Source organism: Notolabrus celidotus, chromosome 9 (assembly GCF_009762535.1).
Source record: "Notolabrus celidotus isolate fNotCel1 chromosome 9, fNotCel1.pri, whole genome shotgun sequence".
NCBI classification, from domain to species: Eukaryota; Metazoa; Chordata; class Actinopteri; order Labriformes; family Labridae; genus Notolabrus; species Notolabrus celidotus.
Window position 1 is genome coordinate 4150697 of NC_048280.1, and position 15469 is coordinate 4166165.

The following is a 15469-nucleotide window of genomic DNA, read 5'->3' on the forward strand; positions in this document are numbered from 1 at the left end:
TGACCAATGGTTCAGAAAGGTCCTGCTGCAGGCGCCTCTCCGTCAGGATCAGATTCTGGATCAGATTCAGAGGGTTGAAGTAACGCGGGTCTGTGAGCAGCCGTGTATATTCAGCCAACATGTAAACATTAGATCAACGTGCTGGAGAGCCGAGGCCACATCCACTTCCTGAGGGGGCGTGGTCAGAGGGAAAACGGACTGTTCTGAGGAGGACTGAAGAAGAGGGTTTTTCAGGCAGACCAAAATCTGATTTCAAAGTGTTTTTTTGAGCATAAACTTTAAAGACATGTTTTGGGGACCTCTTAGACCAATATATATTGATGAAAAAAGCGTGATATGTCCCCTTTAAATCTTCCTGTCCCATTAAAGTTACTAACTCTAGACCTTTCTGGAGTCTGAGTGCTCCCTTGTCTCGTAGGTTCCTCTTAATCGCTGCCATAGACTCCAGCTGCTACAACTACAACTATCCATCTCACCACTATCATCTCTCTCTCTCTCTCTGTTTAATTCTACTCTATCCCTCTCTCCAGCCCCAAATCGGTCTCAGCAGATGTGTGTCTAACATGAGTCTGGTCCTGCTGGAGGTTTCTGCCTGCCAAAGGAGTCCTGTCTGTGAGATGGGACTGGATCTTATCCTGTCTTGATGTTGGGTCTTCGTTAATAATAGAACATAGAGTACGGTCTAGACCTGCTCTGTTTGGAAAGAGTCTTCAGATAACATTTGTTGTGATTTTGTGCTTTATAAATGAAGATTGATTGATTGATTACATGTCAGTTTAATCAGACACAGCCTGCAAACAACTTTTTCTCCATTTTAAAGAACAAAATACTGACAAACGGCACCACACTAAGAGATACCACCTGTCTCCTGTGCTTGTTTACATCCAGGTAGTAGAGCCTTATAATATAATGACTAGAGGGGGGTGGCTGTGTTGCAGCCTAGACATAACATGACCGATATTTTGTCCAAGCAACACTAAAAATGATGGCTTCCTCTTTATTTTTGCACTATGTTCTACTCACACCAATTGCATTTGAGTGTTTTCAATGCTCAGTCTCTTCAGTGCAAAAAAAAATGCTTCAAAATTCCATCAAAATAAAGAAAATATGAAGCAAAACTGAGCATTTAGAACAGACTTAATGGTCACTACTGAGGGAAGAGGAAGCAACTTTCATAAGAATCTGTTCTGCTGTGGAGTGAACCACCTAAAAGAATTTGCCACATTTCATTAGGAAGTGAAATGTGTGGCAGAAAGAGTGTTTGGCTCTACCGGCCACCTCGCCTTTGTGCATGCCTCGGCTGCACCAGCACCCATCGAGGCCGCCTTATGGCTTCACATCTCTCAATGGACTTTATATGTTTGAAGAAATCAAATCCTACAAATGGAAAAATGCTTTTGTGAGTAAATGGTATTTCAAACCAAAAAGAAATATCAACACGCCAATTAAAAATACTTCCGCCAACACATCTCACTGATATACATCTCTCAATCTAATGTTGAAAACTTCCAACTGGCCTGACCTTGAACATGGAGCTGCAGTCTACTTGTCTATACACTCAAGGTTGAGCGTGATATTGTGACAAGTTCATAGAAATTATCTTGTGTGCTCTGCTTCTTGCTAAATGCATGCTGAAATAGAGCAGCTTCATGACCCTGAACATGAAAAGTAGATATGTGGTAAAAAAAAAAAAAAAAAGGGGATGAATACATGAATAACAAAAGTAGGAGCTTACAGTCGAAAAACAGATTGTAGTCTGGTGTGATCTGGTTCAAACGACCAACAGTTCATCCCCAGAGGCACGCTGACAAACCGCACAGGATGACCCAGAGCTGGTTTCACTCCCTTTACATTTCTTTGATATATGTGTGACTGTTGATCTGAATTTCAGCAGTGGTCAATTAGCAGAGCAGCTGACAGCTTCTCTGCAGATTTCTATGCTTGGTACGCATTAAGCAAAAGCAAAGCAGCCTACGTCTAATTACCAGTTCCTTAGGCTTTAATTGTAGCGTCTGTGCATTCGAATTGAGGTTTTCGATTTGCCCAACAACAGCACAGCCCTATTTCAGATCTGCTCACACCATGTTACCACAGCCAATTAGTAACAAGCAAAAACAGCTGAGATTAATGCCTGCATAAAAAAAAAAAAAAAAAACTGTCAAGCCTCCTTTGTAAGTCAGACATTTTTCAGTGCTGGATGCACAAAAACCAGAGAGCTGCGGAGGAGAGAGAGAGAGCTGCTGCTAGAACTCAGCCAGTTCCCTTTGGGAGGAGAGCTCGAGGAGCTGCAGAGGAAGCAGCTAACCATGCTGGATGTTCAGATGTCACTCAGCCGTGCCTGCAGATGCAGGACTTGGATACAACAACAGATCAGATTGTGCACAGCTACGGCCTGAGAGAGATCACTGTCTTCCTCTATTTAGAAACATTTCTCATTCGATCAAAAAGAAGAAGAAGAAGAAGAAGAGCTGTCGTGGAATATGGGAGAAGTGAGTTCATTAAAGCTTAAGGGTTATTATGGAAATGAAGGCAAACTTTTTATTTCTTTTGAAGAATCGCTGAACTAATCGGAAGAACATCACTAAAAACCTGTTTCTAAAAGTAGTATGGGAGGTAGAGCCTTCAGTTATCAGGCCCCTCTCCTTTGGAATCATCTACCAGTCAGGATCCGGGAGGCAGACACCCTCTCTACTTTTAAGAGTAGGCTTCAAACTTTCCTTTTTGATAAAGCTTATAGTTAGAGCTGGATCAGGCTTGGATCAGCTCTTAAGTTATGCTGCCATAGGCTTAGACTGCCGGGGAACCGACACACTGGGATCCTATCTCTCTCCTCTGTCTGCCTGTCACTTACTTTAACTCTTCCTGTCCCATTAAAGTTACTAACCATAGACCTTTCTGGAGTCCTTGAGCTCCCTTGTCTCGTAGGTTCCCCTGAATGGCTGCCATAGACGTCCTCCTGCTGTGGACGTTCCAGACTCCAGCTGATATGGACGTGCCAGCGGCAACAGCTACTACTACTCGTCTCATCACTATCACCCCCCTTATTCTCCTCTATCCCTCTTTCCAGACCCAACTTGGTTGAGGCATATGTGTGTCTAACATGAGCCTGATTCTGCTGGAGATTTCTGCCTGTTAAAGGAAGTTTTTCCTTGCTGCTGTAACTAGCTAAATACTGCAAGGTGCAATGCTCATAGTGGATTAAGGTAGGGTACCTTGTCTTGGTGTTGGGTCTCTGTTCATAATTTGACAGACCTAGACCTCCTATGTTTGTAAAAGCGTCAGGAGATAACGTTTGATGTGATTTGGCGCTATACAAATAAAGATTGATTGATTGACCGTGTCTGTAGGAAACGATCCCACCTGGGAGACTTGGGCTGTGGTCAGACTGTCCTTTTTTGGTTAGTGTTTAATCAGTCAGTCAATTATTCAAACTGTGCTAAAACTGCAGTCCCTCAAGTGTCCACTTGAGGCTGGCTCCGAAAGTACAGGAAACCACATACACACCCATTCAAAAAGACGATCTTTACTGCAGAAATAAACATGTTTACATCCTGGTGCAAAAAAACGAGTGTAGTCTGGATAGCTCATTTCTCAAATCGGCACACACGGTACAGGGGGTGAACTTTTTCATAACACGGCCATTTCAAAGATATTGAGATTACAAGTCTTCCAATGAGAGGCACAGCTGACTTGATTGACAGGCGGGAACACTGTAGCTGTTGGCTGGGAGGCTCAAAGCCCGCCTCTTTACGTCATAATCACTCAACAGCAGCAATATGGCTCCCACCGACGATTGGCCTCAAAACAGCGCTTCAGAAACAGATGGGTGACGTCACGGTTACTACGTCCATATTCTCTACAGTCTATGTGTTTACCACCTGGAATGCACAGACTTGATTGGCTGGGTGGTATCACATAGGAAGGCTTTATTTGCATGCAATTGGTCTGTGCGTTTCTTTATCTGCTAAACCACTACTGTAAAGACTACAAAAAGCTGCACCGGTTAAAATAGGAGTGCACATATGGGACGGCTTCTGGGTCTGGGCTCGGACCATGGTCAGCCGGTTGGTGACCTATTCCATAGATAAACCATAAAATAGAATAAGACTGAAAGAAAAAACAAAACAACAGCTGGAACAGTTGTGTTGAGCACGCATCAAGCCAAACAGAGCAGGTTGAATGGAAGTCAGACGTGAGAACGGCATGAAGCATCCAGTCAATATCAAAACACAACACAGTGCACACTGGACAAAGCTTCAGAAACGATTCCAGTAGAGCAGAGCGTGTGTCCTTGTACAAAGTCAAACCATGCACAGACGCTTGATGTGGAATCCAAAAGGGTAAAAGCTGTCCCGTCCGTGGGGCACGGAGGTGAAAATCTTAGAGACGCCGACTTTATCAGAGTTTGCCACATTTGACAACACACTGCGAATGCACAGTGGATAGATGTGCTATTTGTAGTCTGCCTGTGCTAGATTGTAGTGTTTACCCAACAGGCCCATGACATCTGTAGCACACTGTAGGTGCAGTCTGATTCTGCAGGCACTGTGGTTTTTCCTTTTACTACCGTCTTCTGAATTCACTCAACAGCTTGACAATTTTCCACTGAGGGAAAGTGGTGAGGAAAAAAGACTGAGCCCTGTCTGTAAGATGGGACTGGATCTTATCCTGTCTTGATGTTGGGTGTTTGTTAATAATAGAACATAGAGTACGGTCTAGACCTGCTCTGTTTGGAAAAGAGTCTTCAGATAACGTTTGTTGTGATTTGGCGCTTTATAAATAAAGATTGATTGATTGATTAGTCATGAAAAAACAAAATGCATCAGCGTCAGGGGTCTCTCGAGCCTCATGCTTTGTGTTTCCACATTTCCTCATTTTCATATTCACTGAGAAAAGAAGCTCTAAATCATTTAATTGTTTTTCTATTGAATCTTGTGGTGATGTCTCTTTCTTACAATTGTATCAGGTAACTTATACCGTTAAATTCTGGGAAATAAGTCACACAGATATAAGACGCATTCTGTTTCAGGGTCTCCCAGACAAAAGGGTTCAAACTGTGTGTGTGCTCTACAAATTCAACTGTGTTCAGAGAAGTTCACAATGTCCTGTTTCAGCGCAACTGTGTTCTTCTTTATAGCACCATCTGTTTTCACCATGGAGTGAGCTACTGGTGTGTTAAATGAGCACAGACTACGGACCCATGACTGTTTTGCCCAGAATCTCACCCCTGACCTCCCCTGTGTACTTATTGCTGTACTTGGAAGTCTGATCAATCATTCAAGCCACCTCTTATCAATTATTTATTGTACCGTGACCTGCTCTGTCCAAACACAGTGTCTCACAGTGTGCTGCTTGGCTACTCTGGATTAAATAGAGAAATGAATCATGGACTACCTACAAGATTTTACATGCAACACTTAGCTTAGCATTTAGACATCACTTAAAGGTGACATATCATGCAAAATCGACTTTTTAATGGTTCTCTACCTGAAATATGTTTCCCTGGTATGTCTACAAACCCCCAGAGAATGAAAAGAATCCATTCTGCCCCTGTTCTGATTTCTCCACCTTTCTGTAAATGTGTGCTGAAACGAGCCGTTTCAGACTTCAGTGTTTTTGTTATGTCACAACAATATCCGGTCTGTCACGGAGTCAGAGCTCGGAGCTTGTTCAGCCCATAGACTGTATAAAATACATCTCAACCCCTCCTCCGTTTTTCATTCCCTGCACAAATGTGTGCTAACAAGGAGCTTAGGAGGGAGGCATGCTAGTTGTAGGCTGTCTTAATAAACACAAAGGTCGGTTTTACTCCCCACGTCTGCAGATTTGAAGATCTAGTGGATGATTTTTAGTTTTCATGGAAAAGTGCTAGCGCTAGTTAGCATAGCCACATAGCTACATGTCGTAGCTGTAGCTGTAGCTGTGTACCAAGACAAACATCGACATGCTGACAAATAAAACAACAAGTAACAGAATCTGTGACCAATCCTTCAGAAAGATCCTGCTGCCTTTCTGGCAGAGGTCGGTTTTACTCCCCACGTCTGCAGATTTGAAGATCTAGTGGATGATTTTTATTTATCATGGATAAGTGCTAGCGCTAGTTAGTATAGCCACGTAGCTACATGTCGTAGCTGCAGCTGTGTACCAAGACACACGTCGACATACTGACAAATAAAACAACAAGAAACATTAAATCTGTGACCAATGGTTCAGAAAGGTCCTGCTACAGGTGCCTCTCCGTCAGGAACAGATTCTGGATCAGATTCAGAGGGTTGAAGTAACGCTATCTGTGAGCAGCCGTGTATATTCAGCCAACATGTAAACATTAGATCAACGTGCCGGAGAGCCGAGGCCACACCCACTTCCTGAGGGGGCGTGGTCAGAGAGAAAACAGAGTGTTCTGAGTTGGGACTTTGCTTCCTATTTGTTTAAAGGGGGTATCCGGCAAATAATTAATTTGATCATCTTGCAGAGTTTAATTTTCAAAAGTTTGTTTCTAATGAAGACTTTACATTCTTCACAAATGAATAATCCTCAGGCTGACATGCTGTTAGGTTTGTACACAGTACATCAGATAAAAGCCCCATAGATGATAAACTGACCAATTGAAATGAAATGATTTTAAAAACATCACCAGTACCTCATCCAACAGCTTCTGGGTGTCGAGGAGTGACCCTTGGATAACTTCCACAGCAGGATGTTCAGATCAGGTCGTCAGAACTTGAGTCAGGTCTCCCACACAGTCATAGCCTCTGAAAAAATAAGTAGATACCATCACAACGAGTAAACCACATCCTTCGCACTGACAGCTATCTAAAAATAACCATGGGTTGGCGACCTGTCCAGGGTGTACCCTGCCTTCTGCCTGAAGCCAGCTGGGATAGGCTCCAGCCCCCCTGTGACCCCTAACGGGATAAGCGGTCAAGATAATGGATGGATGGATGGAATCACAGAAAATGCTTGAAATGTACATCCCTACTCCATATAGTTGGGACTTTGCTTCCTATTTGTTTAAAGGGGGTATCCGGCAAATAATTAATTTGATCATCTTGCAGAGTTTACTTTTCAAAAGTTTGTTTCTAATGAAGACTTTACATTCTTCACAAATGAATAATCCTCAGGCTGACATGCTGTTAGGTTTGTACACAGTACATCAGATAAAAGCCCCATAGATGATAAACTGACCAATTGAATTGAAATTATTTTGAAAACATCACCAGTACCTCATCCAACAGCTTCTGGGTGTCGAGGAGTGACCCTTGGATAACTTCCACAGCAGGATGTTGAGATCAGGTCGTCAGAACTTGAGTCAGGTCTCCCACACAGTCATAGCCTCTGAAAAAATAAGTAGATACCATTACAAGAGTACACCACATCCTTCGCACTGACAGCTATCTAAAAATGACCAAGTGACAAATAAGGGGAGATTACACCGAGCTGTGAGAGAACTAACAAGCAGTCAGACTGACACTCTGGTCCCGAGGCTGATGTCAGCGAGGTCACATCTTACAGGTTGTCTATAAGTTATGATTGTCGACATGTAGGGATCACACTCAGTGATGTGTTTCTAGGACATCTCAAGGTTCATAATAAAGTCACATGTTTGTCTAGAAATGGATTTCGACAAGAAACATTCTGTCGATGTCAGAAGTCAGAACAGAGCAAGAGTTCAGGGAAAGGTTAAAGAGGAATTATTCACTGCAGATTCAGCCTTTGCAAATTCATATTTAGAGACGTGATGATCAGAGTTTGTGAAGTTAAAGGGAAAGTACCCAATGGGATGAGAGTGAGTCATGTTTCCTAGGACATTCAGAAGTCATTCCTCACTTGTTGAGAATGTTATCATCTTATCTAAACAGAGCTGGAGTTTAAGAGCTTGAGGCTGATGCTTTAACACTATTAACTCACTTTCTTTAAGTTTGAACATGCTTGTTTGACCACAGCATCACGTATATTTCACAAACTATAATTAATCTGCACAAGTGCAAAGAATTATACTGAAAAAAACACCTTACAAGTACAAGTTAACAGGAACAATCTGTTAAGAACAGCTTTCAGCAGTTAGCAGTCTGATAGCAGAAGGGATGAAAGAATTGGCATATCTCTTTGTCCTCCTTGGAGGGGCGAGATAGCACAGCTCCGAAGGGCATTAAGGGGACAGATCTTCCTGCTGTGCTCCAATAATTTAGAGCAGACTTCAACAATGGAGTCCAGACTGTTCTTGTGTTTTAGAGTGACCATAAAACCATCAGATCAAAGAAAACAGTTTAAGACTTTCAATAAAAAGCATCATAAAAACTCTCTTTTAAATCAAAGACTAAGACCTTTTTATTTGCCTCTGCCTTCCTATCTTAGCTTATTGTAACTCACTTTAAATGCAAATCTTAATTTTATTTGTAACATATTTCTAATTTTCCTTTCCTTTTCTATGTTTTATTATATGAGTCATTTTAATTGTGCTCTTTAAGCTTGTCTGAATGTTTCCAATGCTTTTAATGTTTGAATGTAAAGCACATTGAGTTGCCCTCGTGTATGAAATGCACTATACAAATAAACTAGCCGTGCCTAGCCGTGCCTAGCCGTGCCTAGCCGTGCCTAGCCGTGCCTAGCCGTGCCTAGCCGTGCCTAGCCGTGCCTAGCCGTGCCTAGCCGTGCCTAGCCGTGCCTAGCCGTGCCTAGCCGTGCCTAGCCGTGCCTAGCCGTGCCTAGCCGTGCCTAGCCGTGCCTAGCCGTGCCTAGCCGTGCCTAGCCGTGCTTTTAGACTCATTTGACACAGGATGGAAGTGGATTAAAATAGTAAAAATGGATTCATCTTTCACCTCTAAAGTGAAATTAAACACTCAAACTAACAAGATGTATCCTCAAACTGTTATTTATATTTACTTATTAATCTGGGTTTTAAGTTTGGAAAGTTTATTTTAGCACAGAAACTGTTTAGCTAGCTTTGACGTCTGTTAGCTAACTTCTGTCATCTGCGTCACATTAGCTCAAACAATAAACCTCTCTCGTGTTTACCACGAAATAAACTCATCCCACCTCTACCCAACATTCAGACATATTTATGAAGTTTTAGTTTCTAAAATTAGCAAATAATGATTAAATACTCACAAATGTCACAGGTTAATGCCATACAGGTTGCTTTGTCTATCAGACATGCGCAGTAGAACGTCCCCATAGTTTAGAAAAGACGTTGGAAACAGACGTTTGGTTTTCACTTTTTCTGTAGGTGTGTTTAAATTCTTCCCCAGCGCACGCCGGTACGTGTGGAGTTAGTCCCACTTTACTCCATTCCTATATCTTCCATTCCACATTGTACCAGCTTTAGCTATGGAATACTAACAGAGGACTTTGTTGGCAGTAGAAGCTCTGATAATATATCCGCAGCTGCTCCCAGGAGGTAACACCGCCCCTGAGGGAGGTAATGAAAAACTCATCTTATAGTATTAATTTAAACAGACTTGGAGTTGCAATAGTTAATTTACAAAATAAGGGATTTAAATATAAATCTAACAACAACAACATATGGCTACAATGATACTAGAAATAAAATAAAAATATAGAAAATAAATACTTTTTTTTTTAAATAATGTTTTGATTAAGATTTTCAGAAAGTTTTACAGAGAATAAAGAATAAAGTCAGACAGAATAACAAACAAAAAAACAAAAAAAAGCAAAAACAAATTAAAGCCGCAAGCGGCGATGTGCGGGCCCTCGTTCAAGCACCGCCTGATGTGCGCGAGTCCCAGATGTGCACTACCGCCTGATTTAAGGCACCGCCTGATGTGCTGCAGGTGTTGCTGTGCTGCCTAGGCTGAAACTGTGAGCTTACCTGTGCAGTTATCAGCATAGCGTACATTGCAGTACCGCCTGTCACCAGTAGGTGCTGCTGTGTCTTTAATTATGTTCTGAAGGATTGTTCATCACAGATCATTATAGAAAGAGTTGGGATCACAAGCATGTTAAAAACAAGTTCTGAGAGTAATTACTCATTGTGTCCATTAGGTGGCGCTATTCATATGACAAACATGTGTATGTATATGAGTTCAGGCTGGGTCCATGATGAAACATGTCAAATTTGGAAGAGATTGGAGATTGTATGTAAATGTCAGTACAACGCATTTCCTGTGGGTGGCGCTATGGCTGTAGAAGATATATGAGTCCATAGGTGTGTTGAGGGATGGACCCTGATCATGTGTATGTAAGATCAAACAGATTGAACACTGTATGAAGGAGCTATCAGTACTTCCTGTTTCATGGCGAGACATCAGAGTTTGAGGCGTGGCCACGCCCACATCCATTGACTTAGGAAGATTCCCTTGACAAATGTTCATCTGCAGTGTGACAACGACATTGTGAGCAAAGCAGGAGTTGATTGGATAAAAACTGTAGGACATGTGATTTTCTGCTGCCAGTAGGGGGCGCTATATGATATTGGTGAATATTTGCCTATAGAGGCGTTCAGGCTGGGGCACTGAACATGCATGACCGGTCTGAGCCTGATCCATTATTGCATATGAGAGATATAACTGTTTAGAGTTTTTCAAAATGTCCTCAAAATGTAGCGAGGTGCCACGCCCACACCGATTGACTTAGAGAAATTCTGTCCGTTATCTTTTGATCGTCAATCTGTCTACTCCAAAATGTGCGTGGTTGGGAGTTGATCGGAGCAAAATTGTAGGAGGAGTTTAAACAAATACGTAATCTTGCGAATCGGGTAAAATCAAAATGGCCGACTTCCTGTTGGGATTTCACCACGACGTCAAGAGGCTTTTTTGTAGGTCGTGGCATGATACCTCTGCAAAAAAAATTTCATGCATGTACGTTGAACCGTCTTAAGGGGCTGGCTCTTTGAAACATAGGGGGCGCTATTGAGCCATTTTTGGGAATTTTTTCACGGGACCACCAAAATGTCGAAATTTTCGCCAGGCCTGGTCCATGTGCAACGTTTGGGGACTTTTGCACCGCGTTAAGGCAACCAAATTGGGGATTCAAAAGTCGGGAGAAACAATAATAATAATAATTAAAGCCGCAAGCGGCGATGTGCGGGCCCTCGTTCAAGCACCGCCTGATGTGCGCGAGTCCCAGATGTGCACTACCGCCTGATTTAGGGCACCGCCTGATGTGCTGCAGGTGTTGCTGTGCTGCCTAGGCTGAAACTGTGAGCTTACCTGTGCAGTTATCAGCATAGTGCACATTGCAGTACCACCTGTCACCAGTAGGTGCTGCTGTGTCTTGAATTATGTTCTGAAGGATTGTTCATCACAGATCATTATAGAAAGAGTTGGGATCACAAGCATGTTAAAAACATGTTCTGAGAGTAAATACTCATTGTGTCCATTAGGTGGCGCTATTCAAATGAGAAACTTGTGTATATAGATGAGTTCAGGCTGGGCCCATGATGAAACATGTCAAATTTGGAAGAGATCGGAGATTGTATGTAAATGTCAGTACAACGCATTTCCTGTGGGTGGCGCTATGGCTGTAGTAGACAAACGAGTCCATAGGTATGTTGAGGGATGGACCCTGATCATGTGTATGTAACTTCAAACAAATTGAACACTGTATGAAGGAGCTATAAGTATTTCCTGTTTAATGGCGAGACATCAGAGTTTGAGGCATGGCCACGCCCACATCCATTGACTTAGGAAGAGTCCTTTGACAAATGTTCATCTGCAGTGTGACAACGACATTGTGAGCGAAGCAGGAGTTGATTGGACAAAAACTGTAGGACATGTGATTTTCTGCTGCCAGTAGGGGGCGCTATATGATATTGGTGAATATTTGCCTATAGAGGCGTTCAGGCTGGGGCACTTATCATGCATGACCGGCCTGAGCCTGATCCATTATTGCATATGAGAGATATTACTGTTTAGAGATTTTCAAAATGTCCTCCAAATGTAGCGAGGTGCCACGCCCACACCGATTGACTTAGAGAAATTCTGTCTGATAACTTTTGATCGTCAATGTGTCTACTTCAAAATGTGCGTGGTTGGGAGTTGATCGGAGCAAAATTGTAGGAGCTATTTACATAAATACATACTTTAGCGGTTGAAAAAATGTACTCCAAGTTTAGCGAAGTGCCACGCCCACAAAAATTGACGTAGAGAAATTCTGTCTGATATCGTTTGATCGTTAATCTGTCCACTCCAAAATGTGCGTGGTTGGGAGTTCGTGGGAGCAAAATTATAGGAGGAGTTCGAACAAATACATATACAAAATAAAGGGGTCAAAAACAGAAAAATCAAAATGGCCGACTTCCTGTTGGGATTTCACCACGACGTTAAGAGGATTTTTTTTAGGTCTTAGCATGACACCTTACCAAAAAAAATTTGATGCATGTATGTTGAACCGTATTATGGGGCTAGCCTTTTCAAATTTCCAACTTCAAGGGGGCGCCGTTGAGCCATTTTGGGGAATTTTTTTTCGGGACCCCAAAAATGTCGAAATTTTCGCCAGACCTGGTGCATTTGCAACGGTTGGGGACTTTTGCACCGCGTTAAGGCAACCAAATTGGGGATTCAAAAGTCGGGAGAAAGAAAGAAAGAAACAAATAATAAGAATAATCCTTAGGGTTACAAGAGGGCCTTCGCCGACCTTGTCGGTGCTCGGGCCCTAATAATCCCTCGGGTTACAAGAGGGCCTTCGCCGACCTTGTCGGTGCTCGGGCCCTAATTAAAGCCGCAAGCGGCGATGTGCGGGCCCTCGTTCAAGCACCGCCTGATGTGCGCGAGTCCCAGATGTGCACTACCGCCTGATTTAAGGCACCACCTGATGTGCTGCAGGTGTTGCTGTGCTGCCTAGGCTGAAACTGTCAGCATACTCGTGCAGTTATCAGCATAGTGTACATTGCAGTACCACCTGTCACCAGTAGGTGCTGCTGTGTCTTTAATTATGAAGGATTGTTCATCACAGATCATTATAGAAAGAGTTGTGATCACAAGCATGTTAAAAACATGTTCTGAGAGTAAATACTCATTGTGTCCATTAGGTGGCGCTATTCATATGACAAACATGTGTATATAGATGAGTTCAGGCTGGGCCCATGATGAAACATGTGAAATTTGGAAGAGATCGGAGATTGTATGTAAATGTCAGTACCATGTATTTCCTGAGGGTGGCGCTATGGCTGTAGTAGATAAATGAGTCCATAGGTGTGTTGAGGGATGGACCCTGATCATGTGTATGTAAGATCAAACAGATTGAACACTGTATGAAGGAGCTATCAGTATTTCCTTTTTCATGGCGAGACATCAGAGTTTGAGGCGTGGCCACGCCCACACCGATTGACTTAGAGAAATTCTGTCTGATGACTTTTGATCGTCAATGTGTCTACTTCAAAATGTGCGTGGTTGGGAGTTGATCGGAGCAAAATTGTAGGAGCTATTTACATAAATACATACTTTAGAGGTTGAAAAAATGTACTCCAAGTTTAGCGCGGTGCCACGCCCACAAAAATTTAGTTAGAGAAATTCTGTCTGATAACTTTTGATTGTCAATCTGTCCACTCCAAAATGTGCGTGGTTGGGAGTTGGTGGGAGCAAAATTGTAGGAGGAGTTCGAACAAATACATACCCAAAATAAAGGGGTCAAAAACAGAAAAATCAAAATGGCCGACTTCCTGTTGGGATTTCACCACGACGTTAAGAGGATTTTTTGTAGGTCTTGGCATGACACCTTACCAAAACAAATTTGATGCATGTATGTTGAACCGTATTATGGGGCTAGCCTTTTCAAATTTCCAACTTCAAGGGGGCGCCGTTGAGCCATTTTGGGGAATTTTTTTTCGGGACCCCAAAAATGTCGAAATTTTCGCCAGACTTGGTGCATGTGCAACGGTTGGGGACTTTTGCACCGCGTTAAGGCAAGCACATTGGGGTTTGAAAAGTCGGGAGAAAGAAAGAAAGAAACAAATAATAATAATAATTAAAGCCGCAAGCGGCGATGTGCGGGCCCTCGTTCAAGCACCGCCTGATGTGCGCGAGTCCCAGATGTGCACCACCGCCTGATTTAAGCCACAGCCTGATGTGCTGCAGGTGTTGCTGTGCTGCCTAGGCTGAAACTGTGAGCTTACCTGTGCAGTTATCAGCATAGTGTACATTGCAGTACCACCTGTCACCAGTAGGTGCTGCTGTGTCTTTAATTATGTTCTGAAGGATTGTTCATCACAGATCATTATAGAAAGAGTTGGGATCACAAGCATGTTAAAAACATGTTCTGAGAGTAAATACTCATTGTGTCCAATAGGTGGCGCTATTCATATGACAAACATGTGTATATAGATGAGTTCAGGCTGGGTCCATGATGAAACATGTCAAATTTGGAAGAGATCGGAGATTGTATGTAAATGTCAGTACCATGTATTTTCTGTGGGTGGCGCTATGGCTGTAGTAGATAAATGAGTCCATAGGTGTGTTGAGGGATGGACCCTGATCATGTGTATGTAACTTCAAACAGATTGAACACTGTATGAAGGACTATAAGTACTTCCTGTTTCATGGCGAGACATCAGAGTTTGAGGCGTGGCCACGCCCACATCCATTGACTTAGGAAGAGTCCTTTAACAAATGTTCATCTCCAGTGTGACAACTACATTGGGTGCGAAGCAGGAGTTGATTGGACATAAACTGTAGGACATGGTATTTTCTGCTGCCAGTAGGGGGCGCTATATGATATTGGTGAATATTTGCCTATAGAGGCGTTCAGGCTGTGGCACTTATCATGCATGACCGGTCTGGGCCTGATCCATTATTGCATATGAGAGATATAACTGTTTAGAGATTTTCAAAATGTCCTCCAGATGTAGCGAGGTGCCACGCCCACACCGATTGACTTAGAGAAATTCTGTCTGATGACTTTTGATCGTCAATGTGTCTGCTTCAAAATGTGCGTGGTTGGGAGTTGATCGGAGCAAAATTGTAGGAGCTATTTACATAAATACATACTTTAGCGGTTGAAAAAATGTACTCCAAGTTTAGCGAAGTGCCACGCCCACAAAAATTGACGTAGAGAAATTCTGTCTGATATCGTTTGATCGTTAATCTGTCCACTCCAAAATGTGTGTGGTTGGGAGTTGGTGGGAGCAAAATTGTAGGAGGAGTTCGAACAAATACATACCCAAAATAATGGGGTCAAAAACAGAAAAATCAAAATGGCCGACTTCCTGTTGGGATTTCACCACGACGTTAAGAGGATTTTTTGTAGGTCTTGGCATGACACCTATCCAAAAAAAATTTGATGCATGCATGTTGAACCGTATTATGGGGCTAGCCTTTTCAAATTTCCAACTTCAAGGGGGCGCTGTTGAGCCATTTTGGGGAATTTTTTTTCTGGACCACCAAAATGTCGAAATTTTCGCCAGGCCTGGTGCATGTGCAACGGTTGGGGACTTTTGCACCGCGTTAAGGCAACCAAATTGGGGATTCAAAAGTCGGGAGAAAGAAAGAAAGAAACAAATAATAAGAATAATCCT

General features: G+C 42.7%; 1 long non-coding RNA gene across 5 annotated transcripts in view; it reads right to left on the bottom strand.

Moving 5' to 3' along the window:
• Window positions 1–9240, bottom strand: part of LOC117819116 — a 107525-nt gene extending 98285 nt beyond the window's left edge. For all 5 annotated transcript variants that reach the window (XR_004632456.1, XR_004632454.1, XR_004632453.1 and 2 more), the window contains exons 1-3: window positions 9109–9240; window positions 7224–7335; window positions 6641–6752 (exon numbers count right to left, since the gene is read on the bottom strand). This is a non-coding gene — a long non-coding RNA (uncharacterized LOC117819116). The remainder of the gene's footprint in view (window positions 1–6640; window positions 6753–7223; window positions 7336–9108) is intronic.
• Between the last annotated feature and the right edge of the window lie 6229 nt (window positions 9241–15469).